Below are 13,216 nucleotides of genomic sequence, written 5' to 3'. Positions count from 1 at the left end.
ATGAATTCGGCCTGAGAATTAAAGAGAGAACACCTGGAATGCAACAGTGAGAAGAGTTCGTGCTTCTATCAAGGTAGGAAGACGGGGGAAAAAGAAATAAAGGAACAAAGGCCTCCAAGGGGGAGGGGCCCCGCGAGGAGCCGGGCTGAGGCCGGGGCGAGTGTCCCCAGGACAGGAGAGCCCCGTCCCGGAGACGCAGGAGCTGCACCGACCTTCCCGGGCGGAAAGGGGCTCGTGGGGAGGTGGAGCAGGACCAGGAGGGCGAGGATGCCCTCGGGCTCCCGGGGACAGTAACAGCAACTGCGCGCCCAGGAGAGTGCGCCGAGCTCCCTAAGGGCTGCAGCGCGCACGGCGGGACCCGGCGGGACCCGGAGCAGCTGAAGGGGCTCGGGGGCGGCTCCGCGGAGGGGGCTGCGCGGCCCCGGGAGCAGCTCGGAGGGGCTCGGGCGGAGGAAGAGGCTCCGCGGAGGGGGCTGCGCGGTTCCAGGAGCAGCTCGGAGGGGCTCGGGCGGCAGCTCCGCGGAGGGGGCTGCGCGGCCCGGGAGCGCGAATCCAACAGCGCAGGCTCCGGAGCACAGGGCGCCGGGACACAGCCCAGGATCCGGCCTCCCCCGGGACAGGCAGAGGCCGGGAGGGCCCAGGACAGCAAGGACGCTCCTGCCCCAGCTGAGCACATCAGCGGCCCCGCCCCGGAGCCTCCAGGCCCTGCAGAAGGAGTTCCTGCCGGAGCTGACTCCAGGTTTCCAGAGCTGCCCCGCCACTGGGGCTGTTCCTCCTGCGGCCTCACGGGGTAAACAACCCCCACCGAGCCCTGCACCAGGCAGGGGCAGAGCAGCTCCCCCAACTGCTCACACCTGAAAATCAGCACAACAGGCCCCTCCCCCAGAACACCAGCTAGACTGACAACTTCCAGGAGAAGCCAAGGGACTTAAAGAACACAGAATCAGAAGATACTCCCCGGTGGTTCTTTTTTTGTTTGTTTGTTTTTGTTTTTGTTTTGTTTTTGTTTTGTTTGCTTTTTGATTTGTTTCCTTCCCCCACCCCCCTTTTTTTCTCCTTTCTTTTTCTTTCTCTTTTTCTTCTTTTTTTTTTTTTTCTTTTTTTTTCGTTTTTTTTTCTTTTTCCTCCCCCTTTTTTTTTCTCTTTCTCTTTTCTTTCCTTCTTTCTCTCCTCTCTTTTTCTCTTTTTCCCAATACAACTTGCTTTTGGCCACTCTGCACTGAGCAAAATGACTAGAAGGAAAACCTCACCTCAAAAGAAAGAATCAGAAACAGTCCTCTCTCCCACAGAGTTACAAAATCTGGATTACAATTCAATGTCAGAAAGCCAATTCAGAAGCACTATTATACAGCTACTGGTGGCTCTAGAAAAAAGTATAAAGGACTCAAGAGACTTCATGACTGCAGAATTTAGAGCTAATCAGGCAGAAATTAAAAACCAATTGAATGAGATGCAATCCAAACTAGAAGTCCTAACGACGAGGGTTAACGAGGTGGAAGAACGAGTGAGTGACCTAGAAGACAAGTTGACAGCAAAGAGGGAAACTGAGGAAAAAAGAGACAAACAATTAAAAGACCATGAAGATAGATTAAGGGAAATAAACGACAGCCTGAGGAAGAAAAACCTACGTTTAATTGGGGTTCCCGAGGGCGCCGAAAGGGACAGAGGGCCAGAATATGTATTTGAACAAATTCTAGCTGAAAACTTTCCTAATCTGGGAAGGGAAACAGGCATTCAGATCCAGGAAATAGAGAGATCCCCCCCTAAAATCAATAAAAACCGTTCAACACCTCGACATTTAATTGTGAAGCTTGCAAATTCCAAAGATAAGGAGAAGATCCTTAAAGCAGCAAGAGACAAGAAATCCCTGACTTTTATGGGGAGGAGTATTAGGGTAACAGCAGACCTCTCCACAGAGACCTGGCAGGCCAGAAAGGGCTGGCAGGATATATTCAGGGTCCTAAATGAAAAGAACATGCAACCAAGAATACTTTATCCAGCAAGGCTCTCATTCAAAATGGAAGGAGAGATAAAGAGCTTCCAAGACAGGCAGCAACTAAAAGAATATGTGACCTCCAAACCAGCTCTGCAAGAAATTTTAAGGGGGCCTCTTAAAATTCCCCTTTAAGAAGAAGTTCAGTGGAACAGTCCACAAAAACAAAGACTGAATAGATATCATGATGACACTAAACTCATATCTCTCAATAGTAACTCTGAATGTGAACGGGCTTAATGACCCCATCAAAAGGCGCAGGGTTTCAGACTGGATAAAAAAGCAGGACCCATCTATTTGCTGTCTACAAGAGACTCATTTTAGACAGAAGGACACCTACAGCCTGAAAATAAAAGGTTGGAGAACCATTTACCATTCGAATGGTCCTCAAAAGAAAGCAGGGGTAGCCATCCTTATATCAGATAAACTAAAATTTACCCCAAAGACTGTAGTGAGAGATGAAGAGGGACACTATATCATACTTAAAGGATCTATTCAACAAGAGGACTTAACAATCCTCAATATATATGCTCCAAATGTGGGAGCTGCCAAATATATAAATCAATTATTAACCAAAGTGAAGAAATACTTAGATAATAATACACTTATACTTGGTGACTTCAATCTAGCTCTTTCTATACTCGATAGGTCTTCTAAGCAAAACATCTCCAAAGAAACGAGAGCTTTAAATGATACACTGGACCAGATGGATTTCACAGATATCTACAGAACTTTACATCCAAACTCAACTGAATACACATTCTTCTCAAGCGCACATGGAACTTTCTCCAGAATAGACCACATATTGGGTCACAAATCGGGTCTGAACCGATACCAAAAGATTGGGATTGTCCCCTGCATATTCTCGGACCATAATGCCTTGAAATTAGAACTAAATCACAACAAGAAGTTTGGAAGGACCTCAAACACATGGAGGTTAAGGACCATCCTGCTAAAAGATAAAAGGGTCAACCAGGAAATTAAGGAAGAATTAAAAAGATTCATGGAAACTAATGAGAATGAAGATACAACCGTTCAAAATCTTTGGGATGCAGCAAAAGCAGTCCTAAGGGGGAAATACATCGCAATACAAGCATCCATTCAAAAACTGGAAAGAACTCAAATACAAAAGCTAACCTTACACATAAAGGAGCTAGAGAAAAAACAGCAAATAGATCCTACACCCAAGAGAAGAAGGGAGCTAATAAAGATTCGAGCAGAACTCAACGAAATTGAGACCAGAAGAACTGTGGAACAGATCAACAGAACCAGGAGTTGGTTCTTTGAAAGAATTAATAAGATAGATAAACCATTAGCCAGCCTTATTAAAAAGAAGAGAGAGAAGACTCAAATTAATAAAATCATGAATGAGAAAGGAGAGATCACTACCAACACCAAGGAAATACAAACGATTTTAAAAACCTATTATGAACAGCTATACGCCAATAAATTAGGCAATCTAGAAGAAATGGACGCATTCCTGGAAAGCCACAAACTACCAAAACTGGAACAGGAAGAAATAGAAAACCTGAACAGGCCAATAACCAGGGAGGAAATTGAAGCAGTCATCAAAAACCTCCCAAGACACAAGAGTCCAGGGCCAGATGGCTTCCCAGGAGAATTTTATCAAACGTTTAAAGAAGAAACCATACCTATTCTCCTAAAGCTGTTTGGAAAGATAGAAAGAGATGGAGTACTTCCAAATTCGTTCTATGAAGCCAGCATCACCTTAATTCCAAAGCCAGACAAAGACCCCGCCAAAAAGGAGAATTACAGACCAATATCCCTGATGAACATGGATGCAAAAATTCTCAACAAGATACTGGCCAATAGGATCCAACAGTACATTAAGAAAATTATTCACCCTGACCAAGTAGGATTTATCCCTGGGACACAAGGCTGGTTCAACACCCGTAAAACAATCAATGTGATTCATCATATCAGCAAGAGAAAAACCAAGAACCATATGATCCTCTCATTGGATGCAGAGAAAGCATTTGACAAAATACAGCATCCATTCCTGATCAAAACTCTTCAGAGTGTAGGGATAGAGGGAACATTCCTCGACATCTTAAAAGCCATCTATGAAAAGCCCACAGCAAATATCATTCTCAATGGGGAAGCACTGGGAGCCTTTCCCCTAAGATCAGGAACAAGACAGGGATGTCCACTCTCACCACTGCTATTCAACATAGTACTGGAAGTCCTAGCCTCAGCAATCAGACAACAAAAAGACATTAAAGGCATTCAAATTGGCAAAGAAGAAGTCAAACTCTCCCTCTTCGCCGATGACATGATACTCTACATAGAAAACCCAAAAGTCTCCACCCCAAGATTGCTAGAACTCATACAGCAATTCGGTAGCGTGGCAGGATACAAAATCAATGCCCAGAAGTCAGTGGCATTTCTATACACTAACAATGAGACTGAAGAAAGAGAAATTAAGGAGTCAATCCCATTTACAATTGCACCCAAAAGCATAAGATACCTAGGAATAAACCTCACCAAAGATGTAAAGGATCTATACCCTCAAAACTATAGAACACTTCTGAAAGAAATTGAGGAAGACACAAAGAGATGGAAAAATATTCCATGCTCATGGATTGGCAGAATTAATATTGTGAAAATGTCAATGTTACCCAGGGCAATATACACGTTTAATGCAATCCCTATCAAAATACCATGGACTTTCTTCAGAGAGTTAGAACAAATTATTTTAAGATTTGTGTGGAATCAGAAAAGACCCCGAATAGCCAGGGGAATTTTAAAAAAGAAAACCATATCTGGGGGCATCACAATGCCAGATTTCAGGTTGTACTACAAAGCTGTGGTCATCAAGACAGTGTGGTACTGGCACAAAAACAGACACATAGATCAGTGGAACAGAATAGAGAATCCAGAAGTGGACCCTGAACTTTATGGGCAACTAATATTCGATAAAGGAGGAAAGACTATCCATTGGAAGAAAGACAGTCTCTTCAATAAATGGTGCTGGGAAAATTGGACATCCACATGCAGAAGAATGAAACTAGACCACTCTCTTTCACCATACACAAAGATAAACTCAAAATGGATGAAAGATCTAAATGTGAGACAAGATTCCATCAAAATCCTAGAGAAGAACACAGGCAACACCCTTTTTGAACTCGGCCATAGTAACTTCTTGCAAGATACATCCACGAAGGCAAAAGAAACAAAAGCAAAAATGAACTATTGGGACTTCATCAAGATAAGAAGCTTTTGCACAGCAAAGGATACAGTCAACAAAACTCAAAGACAACCTACAGAATGGGAGAAGATATTTGCAAATGACATATCAGATAAAGGGCTAGTTTCCAAGATCTATAAAGAACTTATTAAACTCAACACCAAAGAAACAAACAATCCAATCATGAAATGGGCAAAAGACATGAACAGAAATCTCACAGAAGAAGACATAGACATGGCCAACATGCACATGAGAAAATGCTCTGCATCACTTGCCATCAGGGAAATACAAATCAAAACCACAATGAGATACCACCTCACACCAGTGAGAATGGGAAAAATTAACAAGGCAGGAAACAACAAATGTTGGAGAGGATGTGGAGAAAAGGGAACCCTCTTACACTGTTGGTGGGAATGTGAACTGGTGCAGCCACTGTGGAAAACTGTGTGGAGGTTCCTCAAACAGTTAAAAATATACCTGCCCTACGACCCAGCAATTGCACTGTTGGGGATTTACCCCAAAGATACAAATGCAATGAAACGCTGGGACACCTGCACCCCGATGTTTCTAGCAGCAATGGCCACGATAGCCAAACTGTGGAAGGAGCCTCGGTGTCCAACGAAAGATGAATGGATAAAGAAGATGTGGTTTATGTATACAATGGAATATTACTCAGCTATTAGAAATGACAAATACCCACCATTTGCTTCAACGTGGATGGAACTGGAGGGTATTATGCTGAGTGAAGTAAGTCAGTCGGAGAAGGACAAACATTATATGTTCTCATTCATTTGGGGAATATAAATAATAGTGAAAGGGAAAATAAGGGAAGGGAGAAGAAATGTGTGGGAAATATCAGAAAGGGAGACAGAACATAAAGACTGCTAACTCTGGGAAACGAACTAGGGGTGGTAGAAGGGGAGGAGGGCGGGGGGTGGGAGTGAATGGGTGACGGGCACTGGGTGTTATTCTGTATGTTAGTAAATTGAACACCAATAATAAAAAAAAAAAAAAAAAAAAAAAAAAAAAATAATTGTCTTAGAGATACTAAATTGTAGCTTCCGTAATAAATGTAGTCTGCCTTTGAGTTGTTATTGCTTTTAGCGTTTTGTACTAAAGGTACTCTTGATTTTTTTTTTTTCTTTTGACCAACTATTCAGGCTTCTGTTAGTTTTGTACTAGCGACATCTAGGGGCCATAGGGGACATGGAGTGGGCCGCTAAACTCTTCTTGGTACTCTAAAAAAGGAATTCCCCCCCCCCACACACACACCCTGTTCTTGGAGATACAATGACAAAATGCTTGTGGGTCTTGGGGTCCAATGAGAGAGAAGGCAAGGTCAGCCTGAGGAGGTAGGTGGCGAGCTCCATCCACCAGGCTTCCACTCTGGCGGCCAACCAGAAAGGGCTGTAACCAAGAACTGTTTTTATCAAGAACTAGCCAAACTTAAGAGAGTAATATCTTCTTTCCCAGCTGATTTTTTTAAGTTGTTAACAAATATCATTGGATTTGTGTAATGTGTTTAACTTTTGTTCTGGTCTTCAGCAGCCTGTGTGCTGTTTTTATCCTTGTAACGGGAATTTTCTGTAGTGATTTCATTGAAATGAAGATAGCTGGTGGTGCTTCCATTCCCTGTCTGGTGCTGATTTCTCACCTCTCGCCCATCTAAAAGGCCTTCTCTTTTCTTTCTTCACTGCTCTCTGTATTAGTCCTTAGGAAGTTCTGTTTCGACCTGTCAGCCAGTGTATCCTCTCCACGGATGATTCATGATTACCTCTTCCAGCTCCTCGAGCTCCTCCATGGTTATTCACGTTTACCTTGTCCTAAAGCCTTTGCATCTCGGGTTAATACAATCATAAATGTGTGTATTAAAAGCAGTAAGATCCCTTGATTAGGAACACTGATGAGTAAGTAATTCTTTTAAAACTGTTTTTGGTCTCTATTCGATTCAAAATTCAGGACATGTGTTTGTAGAAATTCTGTGCTTCATTTTATCTTTATTTTTTTTTTAAGATTTTATTTATTTATTCATGAGAGACACAGGCAGAGGGAGAAGCAGGCTCCCTGCGGTGAGCCCAATGTTGGCCTCTATCCCAGGACCCCAGAATCACGACCTGCAGATGCTCAACCACTGAGCCACCCAGATGCCCCTCTGTGCTTCGTTTTAAAAAGAAACAGTAAATAGAGTGCATAGCAATACATAAAATTCTTATAAATAGATATTATCGGTATGTCATGTCTCTTTGTAGATGGTGATGATGATGATAGGCCACATTTATGGATGCTTTCTCTATGCCAAGTACTGTTCAGATCACTTTACATGAATTAACTCATTTAGTCACCACAAAAATATCATAGGGCAAGAACTAAAATTATCCCCATTTTACATATGTTCACAGAATGCTTGTGCACTCCCAAAAAGGAAACTTCAACAATGTCATGCCTGAGCCTGCCATGGTAGTGTGCAATTAAAGAGTTAATATGATTAATTCTTTCTTGAACTTTTAGAGTCACTTTGGTTCACTTTCCTTTGCCCCATTAAATGCCTTTCCCTTTGGGAGCATGTGCATCTTTTTCAGCCTTTGATACCTGTCTCTTCTTGTTCAGTCCCTCCTGCTATGTCTATTGAGAAAGCAATGTCAAAACAGAAAAGAGAAGAGAAGAAAGAAGGAGAGAGCGAGCAGTATCTGCCCTCAGAGAGCTTATATTCCAGTTGCAAGGAATCCAGAGGCAAGTAGTTGTAGCAACAAGTAATCACAACAAATATTATAATTTCAGGTCGCAAAAAATCCTCAGAAAGAAAATAAAGCAACCCAAAGGAACAAAGCAGCACAGGGAACTGAGCAAGAGGAGCATGAAGGACTGGCAGTGTGAGCAGTGGGAAAGGTCTTCCTGAGGAAGAGATGTTTGAGATGAGATGCAAGTGGCAGAGAGCACAGCAAGTGCAAAGGCCCTGAAGTGGGAACTAATTGAATGTGTCTGAGGAAAAGCAAAAAGACCTGGGAGGCTGGAGTGTGTTAAGTAAGAAGAATTCTGTGATGTGAATCTCTTCTCTGTCTTTCCTTCTCAGCTCTCTGGCACTCTTTTTTTTTTCCTCCTGCCTCAGATCCTTATTTCACTGAACTCAAAGAAATGGTCTGGAATGGCAAAATCCTGAGGTGTCATCTATGGGAGTAAGGGGACAGGGAAGTTCACAAGCAAAAGAATTGGACTGAGAAAGGTTACAGTCTGTGTGTCTTCCATGTAAACTCATATCCCACGCATTTGTATTCTGTAAAATCAGATGAAGATGAACATACGACATAAGCAAAATCCAACTTTATTGGTAGAGTTAGTCATTCATGAGTCAGTTCTGCCACAGTCCAGGGCAGACCTTGGGTATAATACTTCTTACATGTATGGTGACTCTCCTTTGTGTGTTCACCACCTCCTGGTCCGCCACTCTTTGTGTGTCTTCTACTCAACTGGAAGCTAACTGAGGGCTGATGCTATTCATAATCACTCTTCAGTGCACTTTCTTTATTTTGTTCATTTATTCAACAAGTGGATCTTGAGTGCCATCTCCATGCCAGCCACTGTGCTAGGTCTGTCTTTGTTCACAAACACAATTCTGAACAAGAGAGACTTGGTCCTTGTGCTCAAGGTTCTTACAGTATTTCAGAGGAGAAATACGATGATATAGATAACTGTGATAGAATGTACTGTGTGCCAAAATAGGTGACAATAGGTGACACCCCTCCCCCAGCCTTGAGGAGTCAGGAAAAATATTCTGAAGGAATGACAGTTAAGACAGGCTTGGGAATGTTAACTAAACAAAGGTAGGTGTGTGTGTGTGTGTGTGTGTGTGTGTCTGTGACGGGCTGGAATAGGAAGATATGCAGAATTGTGGCTTTTGGGAACAAAGGAGTTATGAACCCTGAAATGAACTCAGTTGTGTATTGGGAAGAAAATGTGAATTTGAGTGAATGAGTGAATAAATTAATGCTTAATGCTTTTGTCTACATACATGGTATTAGGGGCAGCTCATGAGCTGGAAGCATAAGGCCAAAAGGCATTTTGTTAATTCACCTCCATAAATCACTATTCCAGATTTTTTCCATTATTTCCCCGTAGGCAAACTCTTATGAAGACCCACCTCATTATCAAAAGGTTGCTTGCCTAGCAGATTATTCAGTGATTTATTGGGATAGCAGGCTAAGCATTCGTCTTACTCTGGGGATGGCTTTATCAATGGGATTGGAGGTATCCAAAACCCAATGGCCAACATTCCTGTCTTTCACGGCTTGGATGAAAACTATGGAATGGATGAATGAAACAAATCTTAACTTGAGGGCTGTGCATAGACGGGACAATGGTGTATTTTAGATGCCAGAGGCAGATTCCTAGGTTGGGGAGTAGGGATCTGGATTCCAGTCTTTGCTCTACCATTAACTTGTGGTGTGGCACTGAGCAAGTGTCATTTCTCTAACCTGTATAGTGGAGTACCAAGCAATGTCAGTGGTCCCTCCCAGCTCGGGAGTTCCATGTTCATTTTAGTTCTCTCTGCCAAGGATGGGGGGATGGTGGATGTGGGCCCTTCTAGGGCAGCAGCCCTGTCCTGAGCTGCTCATGCCTTCAGAAGCACGGGCATCTCCAGGCCCAGAGCACCCTGAGGAGCTGTCCTAACCCACTACATTCATGGGTAGGTTCTGGTTGTCCATTACCTATGACCTGCCAGGGCCATGAATGTCCACACTCCTGATGTCCTTCTCATTCCCCTAGTATCTGTTCTAAAGTGATCCGAGAGGTAGGCTTTTCCAGATGTAGCTTTCCCTTCAGGTCCACGTGGAGAGCCTCTGTTTGCCCATGCTCCCTCTCCTCTTCTTGCTCTAGAGTCAGACAGCAAGCTTCCAGACCCCAGCCCCTCTGCTGACCACCTGTGTGGCCTTCGTCAGCCCTCTTAATCTCTGTGCCTGTTTCTTTCATCAAGAAATGTGGAGAATATTTGTTTCTATTTAACAGGGTCAATTGTAACATTAATGAGATAATTGACATAAAACAGAACAGCACCTGGCACATCGCAAGGACAAAGTACGTTGCTGCCTTCATCCCTTACATATTTTCTGCCCCATTCTCAGGCAGGTAGTGGGGATATGAGGCTAATAGGACACTGTCTCTGCCTGGAGGTGCAGTCCAGTGCACTCTGAGAACGGAGTGCCTCATGGGGGGCAGACACCTTACCTGGATTACCTCATTGAATTCCCACGATGACCCAGTGGGGGGATGCTTATTCTTCCCATTTCACACCCAAGGAAACTGCAGCCCAGAGAAGGCACATGACATTCCCAGCATCACGCTAACATTAGTAAATGGCAGCACTGGGAAAGGAGCTCAGTTCTCTTGGGCTCCAAATCCAGTGCTCTTTCCACCAGCCCACCCAGCTACCATGAGGCTGCCCTCACGTGGTTTATTTTGAAAAGAAAAGGAAGAAGCAGCACTAATGGGAGTGAACTTCATGGGAAAGCAAGCTCTCTGCTCAGGGCTCCATGTTTTGCTTTCAGAAGCAGTGGGAAGGCAAGGCTCCTGAGCCCAGCTCCCAGCAGCCCTTGCTTCAGCCCATCTGAAAAGGATCCGTCTTTAAAAGCAAGGAGCCAGAAAAAATAATTCATACTAAAAACAAACTCTGTCATGAGTCATTTGACTCTGCTTTCCCCTGAACACATAGTTTATGTCTTGGGCGAGCTAGGGCTAAGGGAACATCTGATATGTTTTAGGCCAGCAGAGACATTATTTAAGGAACTTCACATCCAATATGTGCCCGTCGGACCCCATGGTTTAAATCAAGGCTTGTGCTGACGGGGCCTGACAATTTGTTATTTTTGTTGCGGTCGTATTGGGGTGTGATTGTGTACAAGTTTTATCAAGATGACAAGAATCACTTTGGTCCATGATTCACAAGTTCTTGAGCGTGCACCAGCCTATGCAGTACTTACCCTGAGTGACTCTGTGCACAAAAGGAAGGGGTATGTGTGCACACATGTTCTGATGTGTGAGCACCTGGGAGCCGAGAGAGAGAATGAGGGAAAGGCAGCTTCCAAGGAAGCTGCCTCTCCATTTCCCTCAGCAGAGGAGGAAGCCTCAGCCCTGGGTCAGAGTCTTTCTCAGTCCTGGGCGAGCGTAACCCGGAGAACAAGGCAAGTGGCTCTCTGTGGCCACCCTGTTCTTTTGTAGGTATGTGAAAAATGACAGGAATAGACTTACATCATGAAAACTGGAGCAGTATAGATCTAGGGAGTAAAAGGCAAAAGGCACAAACCTGTCTTGCTCCTAGAGGTAATCACTGCTGTACATTGTCTATCTTTTCTTAACCTTTTTCATGCTTTCACAGATATGTGTGTAGATAGATAGATAGATAGATAGATAGATAGATAATAGATAGATATAGATAGATATAGATATAGATATTTTGGAGTCTGTTAGTGCACATTGAGCTGCCCTGTGTCTATTACATATGGAGTGTAATTCCAGAATCTGATATATTAAAAAATTATTGTCCTATTGATAGACACTTAAGTGGTTTCTAGTATGTAACTTTGGTAAATGGTGATACAAGGATCATCCTTAGTATGGGTCTCTATAAAGAAGTATGAAAATCTCTCTTGGAGAGATATGAAAAAGTAGAATTACTACTGGAAGGATTGTGCATTTAAAATATTCTTAGCTGTGGCCCAAAATGTCCTCTGAAAAGACTATCCCTATTTGTATTCCTGCCAGCAGTGCCCCTGCGCCTTTGCCAACACTGGGTATTGTCAATCGTTTCACATTTTTGCCAGTTTCTTAGCAGAAAATGACTGTTCATAGTTGTTTGTCTTTGCTCTGTTACTAGTAAGAATGAACATTTTCTTTATATCCTTGATTTCTGTTTTCCATTAATGGCCTATTGATATCCTTTCTTCATTTTCCTATGGGGTTGTCTTTTTCTTACTGATTTGGAGTTGTTTATATGCTCTGTATATCCTTTGTCTGTCATACATACTGAGGGCTTTCTTATAATATGTCCCACACCATCTACTTCTGCTATGATGTCTTGTACAGGAGTTTTAAATTTTCATATACTTACATCTGCTATTCTCTGTCTTTATGACTTTGGGATTTCTTGGAAACGGTTCCTGTAAACTGTTTCTTCTCCTAAAACTATTTTTCAGAATGTTAACATTTTAGACCAGAACACACCAGGTTAGCAGAATGGTCTGTGGGTTTGTGCAGACATTCTTGGTAATTTCACCATTAATTATGAGAAAATTCTAAAACCATATGGATCTCAATCATAGGCAAATGAGAGGCACCTGAGAGCATGTACCCTAAAGCTGTTTATGTGGGCCTTAGACCATATCCAGGATCCTTTACTTGCCACTTGGTGCCACTTGGTTTTGGGGCATCACTTTGTTGCTTTGTGCCTTGGTTTATTTCTCTGTAAAGTGGGGTGAATCACAATTTCAAAGGTTATTATGAGGTTTAACAACTCCCATATTTCAGCATGTGGTCACAAGTCAATACATGTTTGTTTCTATCTTTCCTGACAAAAGGCCTTTTTTTTCCCCCTGGATATTTAAATATAACTGGTCATTTAAACTGTTCATTTCCATCTCTTCTGAGGATTTTGTAGCTGAATAGTAGAATCAGCTTGCTCAAGAGTCTAAGTAAGGCAATTTCCTCATGATACATCTCAGTGGGCCTAAGAGAAACAAAACACCTACAACCATTGCTCAATGCTGGAAAATTCTCCAGGGTGGCCGACCCTTTTTAGAGCAGAGAGGCAGGGCTCTGGGGGACTGCTTCAATCTATGTGGGTGGAGAGTTCCTTCTTCCAGAGCTTTTGTAGTTCCTGGGTTCACTGAGCCTTTTACCCACGCAGAGATAATTCCCTCTGCCTCAGAACCGCCCCCCCCCCCCACTTCCCCTCGCCTTGCCTGGCATCCTTCACTTCTCTTATCAACATAGTGCAAAAGGCTAGGCTGAGAGCTCAGACACTTGAG

The 13,216-nt window shown here is 43.2% G+C and overlaps 1 protein-coding gene and 1 long non-coding RNA gene across 27 annotated transcripts in view; one reads left to right on the top strand and one right to left on the bottom strand.

Moving 5' to 3' along the window:
• The window catches only part of FGGY (FGGY carbohydrate kinase domain containing), a 420,837-nt gene that overhangs the window by 361,129 nt on the left and 46,492 nt on the right, over positions 1–13,216 (top strand). Inside the window, exon 15 of one of the 26 annotated variants that reach the window (XR_007410823.1) lies at positions 7,980–8,222. The exons of the other annotated variants lie outside the window; for them this stretch is intronic. The gene's annotated coding sequence lies outside the window, so the exon portion shown is untranslated. The remainder of the gene's footprint in view (positions 1–7,979; positions 8,223–13,216) is intronic. 26 annotated transcript variants of the gene reach the window in all.
• LOC118354704 (uncharacterized) overlaps positions 1–13,216 on the bottom strand; it is a 54,376-nt gene that overhangs the window by 14,680 nt on the left and 26,480 nt on the right. The window lies entirely within an intron of this gene.

This window comes from Canis lupus, chromosome 5 (genome assembly GCF_003254725.2).
Source record: "Canis lupus dingo isolate Sandy chromosome 5, ASM325472v2, whole genome shotgun sequence".
Classification (NCBI taxonomy): domain Eukaryota; kingdom Metazoa; phylum Chordata; class Mammalia; order Carnivora; family Canidae; genus Canis; species Canis lupus.
The sequence above is the reverse complement of the archived record's forward strand: the minus strand, read 5'-3'. Positions and strand labels throughout refer to the sequence as shown.